The sequence below is a fragment of the Alosa pseudoharengus genome, unplaced genomic scaffold (assembly GCF_046254945.1).
Source record: "Alosa pseudoharengus isolate Yale_2024_CS ecotype anadromous, Long Island Sound unplaced genomic scaffold, YU_APseudo_1.1 YU_APseudo_1.1_scf_21, whole genome shotgun sequence".
NCBI classification, from domain to species: Eukaryota; Metazoa; Chordata; class Actinopteri; order Clupeiformes; family Clupeidae; genus Alosa; species Alosa pseudoharengus.
In genome coordinates, this window is record NW_027468674.1 from 818,546 (window position 1) to 826,045 (window position 7,500).

The following is a 7,500-nucleotide window of genomic DNA, read 5'->3' on the forward strand; positions in this document are numbered from 1 at the left end:
TTACATTCATGACGCTTATGCTAATGTTACAACGGTGGGCTACCGCACGTTTTAATGGCTGCGTCAGGTTGTAACAAAGGTAGGCTAGGTCCTAGGCTAGCCTAGACCTACATGTCGCTGTTAAGTTAAATTCTTAACAAACTAGAACATATTTTTTAATTCTTTCATGAACTAAACATGTATGACTCCTTTCTGGCCACATTTCACAGCTTTCACGTTTAACAGCTTCATGTAAATGGAGTTTAAAACGGAGAGAATAGAAAAGTGTTAGGACTGTGCCAGTTAATGGAGTTTGAACGGAGAGAATAGAAAAGTGTTAGGATTGTGCCAGTTCTCCCCTACTCTCGCATAGTAAACAAATGGAATGTTGGACATCGCGCTCCCCAACACAATCGCGAAAGGTCGGGTTTGCTTCATCTTTTGATGATAAGTTTTATGATAAGGGTTAGCCTACTTACTGTAACTGTGGTTCTCTGAGTATCAATGTCATAAGATGGTTCATCACATTACACATCATGACATTATAGGCCAATTATAGGGGGATTCCACTACACCTGCAGACATTTAACATTAATATTTCAGCACATTTAACACAATAAACACATTAAACATTAATATTTCAGCACATTTACATTACATTACATTTAGCAGACACTTCTTGACCAAAGTGACTTACATATGTCAGCTATATTACAAGGGATCACATTGTCCCCGGAGCAACTTGGGGTTAAGTGCCTTGCTCAAGGGCACAACGGTGGAAGCCGGGAATTGAACCCACAACTTTCAGGCTACTGCACGCTAGCCCAGCTCCTTAACCACTACACTACCACCGCCCTACAGGCTACTGCACACTAGCCCAGCTCCCTAACCACTACACTATCACTGCACACTAGCCCAGCTCCTTAACCACTACACTACTGCACGCTAGCCCAGCTCCTTAACCACTACACTACCACCGCCCTACAGGCTACTGCACACTAGCCCAGCTCCTTAACCACTACACTACCACCACCCTACAGGCTACTGCACACTAGCCCAGCTCCTTAACCACTACACTACCACCACCCTACAGACTACAGCACACTAGCCCAGCTCCTTAACCACTACACTACCACTGCACACTAGCCCAGCTCCTTAACCACTACACTACACTACTACTGCACACTAGCCCAGCTCCTTAACCACTACACTACTGCACACTAGCCCAGCTCCTTAACCACTACACTACACTACTACTGCACACTAGCCCAGCTCCACTACACTACCACTGCACACTAGCCCAGCTCCTTAACCATTACACTACACTACTACTGCACACTAGCCCAGCTCCTTAACCACTACACTACTACTGCACACTAGCCCAGCTCCTTAACCACTACACTACTGCACACTAGCCCAGCTCCTTAACCACTACACTACCACTGCACACTAGCCCAGCTCCACTACACTACCACTGCACACTAGCCCAGCTCCACTACACTACTACTGCACACTAGCCCAGCTCCTTAACCACTACACTACTACTGCACACTAGCCCAGCTCCTTAACCACTACACTACTACTGCACACTAGTCCAGCTCCACTACACTACACTACACTACTACTGCACACTAGTCCAGCTCCACTACACTACTACTGCACACTAGCCCAGCTCCTTAACCACTACACTACTACTGCACACTAGCCCAGCTCCTTAACCACTACACTACTACTGCACACTAGCCCAGCTCCACTACACTACTACTGCACACTAGCCCAGCTCCTTAACCACTACACTACACTACCACTGCACACTAGCCCAGCTCCTTAACCACTACACGACTACTGCACACTAGTCCAGCTCCACTACACTACCACTGCACACTAGCCCAGCTCCACTACACTACCACTGCACACTAGTCCAGCTCCTTAACCACTACACTACACTACTACTGCACACTAGCCCAGCTCCTTAACCACTACACTACACTACTACTGCACACTAGCCCAGCTCCTTAACCACTACACTACTACTGCACACTAGCCCAGCTCCTTAACCACTACACTACTACTGCACACTAGCCCAGCTCCTTAACCACTACACTACACTACCACTGCACACTAGCCCAGCTCCTTAACCACTACACTACTACTGCACACTAGTCCAGCTCCACTACACTACCACTGCACACTAGCCCAGCTCCACTACACTACCACTGCACACTAGTCCAGCTCCTTAACCACTACACTACACTACTACTGCACACTAGCCCAGCTCCTTAACCACTACACTACTACTGCACACTAGCCCAGCTCCTTAACCACTACACTACACTACTACTGCACACTAGCCCAGCTCCTTAACCACTACACTACACTACTACTGCACACTAGCCCAGCTCCTTAACCAATACACTACTACTGCACACTAGCCCAGCTCCACTACACTACTACTGCACACTAGCCCAGCTCCTTAACCACTACACTACTACTGCACACTAGCCCAGCTCCTTAACCACTACACTACACTACTACTGCACACTAGCCCAGCTCCATAACCATCTACACTACACTACTACTGCACACTAGCCCAGCTCCTTAACCACTACACTACTACTGCACACTAGTCCAGCTCCACTACACTACTACTGCACACTAGCCCAGCTCCACTACACTACTACTGCACACTAGTCCAGCTCCTTAACCACTACACTACACTACTACTGCACACTAGCCCAGCTCCTTAACCACTACACTACTACTGCACACTAGCCCAGCTCCTTAACCACTACACTACTACTGCACACTAGTCCAGCTCCACTACACTACTACTGCACACTAGTCCAGCTCCTTAACCACTACACTACACTACTACTGCACACTAGCCCAGCTCCTTAACCACTACACTACTACTGCACACTAGCCCAGCTCCTTAACCACTACACTACTACTGCACACTAGCCCAGCTCCACTACACTACTACTGCACACTAGCCCAGCTCCTTAACCACTACACTACACTACCACTGCACACTAGCCCAGCTCCTTAACCACTACACTACTACTGCACACTAGTCCAGCTCCACTACACTACCACTGCACACTAGCCCAGCTCCACTACACTACCACTGCACACTAGTCCAGCTCCTTAACCACTACACTACACTACTACTGCACACTAGCCCAGCTCCTTAACCACTACACTACTACTGCACACTAGCCCAGCTCCTTAACCACTACACTACACTACTACTGCACACTAGCCCAGCTCCTTAACCACTACACTACACTACCACTGCACACTAGCCCAGCTCCTTAACCACTACACTACTACTGCACACTAGCCCAGCTCCACTACACTACTACTGCACACTAGCCCAGCTCCTTAACCACTACACTACTACTGCACACTAGCCCAGCTCCTTAACAACTACACTACTACTGCACACTAGCCCAGCTCCATTACACTACTACTGCACACTAGCCCAGCTCCTTAACCACTACACTACTACTGCACACTAGCCCAGCTCCACTACACTACTACTGCACACTAGCCCAGCTCCTTAACCACTACACTACACTACCACTGCACACTAGCCCAGCTCCTTAACCACTACACGACTACTGCACACTAGTCCAGCTCCACTACACTACCACTGCACACTAGCCCAGCTCCACTACACTACCACTGCACACTAGTCCAGCTCCTTAACCACTACACTACACTACTACTGCACACTAGCCCAGCTCCTTAACCACTACACTACACTACTACTGCACACTAGCCCAGCTCCTTAACCACTACACTACTACTGCACACTAGCCCAGCTCCTTAACCACTACACTACTACTGCACACTAGCCCAGCTCCTTAACCACTACACTACACTACCACTGCACACTAGCCCAGCTCCTTAACCACTACACTACTACTGCACACTAGTCCAGCTCCACTACACTACCACTGCACACTAGCCCAGCTCCACTACACTACCACTGCACACTAGTCCAGCTCCTTAACCACTACACTACACTACTACTGCACACTAGCCCAGCTCCTTAACCACTACACTACTACTGCACACTAGCCCAGCTCCTTAACCACTACACTACACTACTACTGCACACTAGCCCAGCTCCTTAACCACTACACTACACTACTACTGCACACTAGCCCAGCTCCTTAACCAATACACTACTACTGCACACTAGCCCAGCTCCACTACACTACTACTGCACACTAGCCCAGCTCCTTAACCACTACACTACTACTGCACACTAGCCCAGCTCCTTAACCACTACACTACACTACTACTGCACACTAGCCCAGCTCCACTACACTGCTACTGCACACTAGCCCAGCTCCTTAACCACTACACTACACTACTACTGCACACTAGCCCAGCTCCCTAACCACGACACTACTACTGCACACTAGCCCAGCTCCACTACACTACTACTGCACACTAGCCCAGCTCCTTAACCACTACACTACTACTGCACACTAGCCCAGCTCCTTAACCACTACACTACACTACTACTGCACACTAGCCCAGCTCCACTACACTACTACTGCACACTAGCCCAGCTCCACAACACTACTACTGCACACTAGCCCAGCTCCTTAACCACTACACTACTACTGCACACTAGTCCAGCTCCTTAACCACTACACTACACTACTACTGCACACTAGCCCAGCTCCTTAACCACTACACTACTACTGCACACTAGCCCAGCTCCACTACACTACTACTGCACACTAGCCCAGCTCCTTAACCACTACACTACACTACTACTGCACACTAGCCCAGCTCCTTAACCACTACACTACACTACTACTGCACACTAGCCCAGCTCCCTAACCACGACACTACTACTGCACACTAGCCCAGCTCCACTACACTACTACTGCACACTAGCCCAGCTCCTTAACCACTACACTACTACTACACACTAGCCCAGCTCCTTAACAACTACACTACTACTGCACACTAGCCCAGCTCCATTACACTACCACTGCACACTAGCCCAGCTCCTTAACCACTACACTACTACTGCACACTAGCCCAGCTCCTTAACCACTACACTACACTACTACTGCACACTAGCCCAGCTCCTTAACCACTACACTACACTACTACTGCACACTAGCCCAGCTCCTTAACCACTACACTACACTACTACTGCACACTAGCCCAGCTCCCTAACCACGACACTACTACTGCACACTAGCCCAGCTCCACTACACTACTACTGCACACTAGCCCAGCTCCTTAACCACTACACTACACTACTACTGCACACTAGCCCAGCTCCTTAACCACTACACTACACTACTACTGCACACTAGCCCAGCTCCTTAACCACTACACTACTACTGCACACTAGTCCAGCTCCACTACACTACGACTGCACACTAGCCCAGCTCCACTACACAACTACTGCACACTAGCCCAGCTCCACTACACTACTACTGCACACTAGTCCAGCTCCTTAACCACTACACTACACTACTACTGCACACTAGCCCAGCTCCTTAACCACTACACTACACTACTACTGCACACTAGCCCAGCTCCTTAACCACTACACTTCTACTGCACACTAGTCCAGCTCCACTACACTACTACTGCACACTAGCCCAGCTCCACTACACTACTACTGCACACTAGCCCAGCTCCACTACACTACTACTGCACACTAGTCCAGCTCCTTAACCACTACACTACACTACTACTGCACACTAGCCCAGCTCCTTAACCACTACACTACACTACTACTGCACACTAGCCCAGCTCCTTAACCACTACACTACTGCACACTAGTCCAGCTCCACTACACTACTACTGCACACTAGCCCAGCTCCACTACACTACTACTGCACACTAGCCCAGCTCCACTACACTACTACTGCACACTAGTCCAGCTCCTTAACCACTACACTACACTACTACTGCACACTAGCCCAGCTCCTTAACCACTACACTACTACTGCACACTAGCCCAGCTCCTTAACCACTACACTACTACTGCACACTAGCCCAGCTCCTTAACCACTACACTACACTACTACTGCACACTAGACCAGCTCCACTACTACTGCACACTAGCCCAGCTCCTTAACCACTACACTACTACTGCACACTAGTCCAGCTCCACTACACTACTACTGCACACTAGCCCAGCTCCACTACACTACTACTGCACACTAGCCCAGCTCCACTACACTACTACTGCACACTAGTCCAGCTCCTTAACCACTACACTACACTACTACTGCACACTAGCCCAGCTCCTTAACCACTACACTACTACTGCACACTAGTCCAGCTCCACTACACTACTACTGCACACTAGCCCAGCTCCACTACACTACTACTGCACACTAGCCCAGCTCCACTACACTACTACTGCACACTAGTCCAGCTCCTTAACCACTACACTACACTACTACTGCACACTAGCCCAGCTCCTTATCCACTACACTACTACTGCACACTAGCCCAGCTCCACTACACTACTACTGCACACTAGCCCAGCTCCTTAACCACTACACTACACTACTACTGCACACTAGCCCAGCTCCTTAACCCCTACACTACTACTGCACACTAGCCCAGCTCCTTAACCACTACACTACTACTGCACACTAGCCCAGCTCCTTAACCACTACACTACACTACTACTGCACACTAGCCCAGCTCCTTAACCACTACACTACACTACCACTGCACACTAGCCCAGCGCCTTAACCACTACACTACTACTGCACACTAGCCCAGCTCCTTAACCACTACACTACTACTGCACACTAGCCCAGCTCCTTAACCACTACACTACCACCACCCTACAGGCTACTGCACGCTAGCCCAGCTCCTTAACCACTACACTACCACCACCCTACAGGCCACTCCACATTAATATTTCAGCAGGACAGTCTGCAGAGTTTAGGTGGGGAGCAACACGCACAGGAGACGCAGAAGCATGAAACCTTTAGGGGTTTAGGGATTAGATCAGGATTCAGCCAGACTCCCACACGTGTGCCGAGGTCAAAGGTCACCACAGCCACACTCCCACATGTGTGCCGAGGTCAAAGGTCACCACAGCCACACTCCCACATGTGTGCGGAGGTCAAGGGTCACCACAGCCACACTCCCACACGTGTGCCGAGGTCAAAGGTCACCACAGCCACACTCCCACACGTGTGCCGAGGTCAAAGGTCACCACAGCCAGACTCCCACATGTGTGCGGAGGTCAAAGGTCACCACAGCCAGACTCCCACACGGGCGTGGAGGTCAAAGGTCACCGCACTAAAGTGATCACTGATACTTGAGAGTTTTACAACTTTTACTATGTGACCTGTGCGTGTGTGTTCGGGACGCTTTTTTTCCGCGGGCGGGGGTGTAGGCGTACATAGACTCATAGACTATTATAAAAGATAATGAATTTTCGATAATGTACCAAAACACATTTTTATTCAAACATCAAGTCTGCAGTGAAATACAACAGAGAAATCATGA

The 7,500-nt window shown here is 49.6% G+C and overlaps 1 protein-coding gene across 1 annotated transcript in view; it reads left to right on the top strand.

The window, feature by feature from the left end:
• The window catches only part of hirip3 (HIRA interacting protein 3), a 43,369-nt gene that overhangs the window by 31,714 nt on the left and 4,155 nt on the right, over window positions 1-7,500 (top strand). The gene's annotated exons all lie outside the window — the stretch shown is intronic.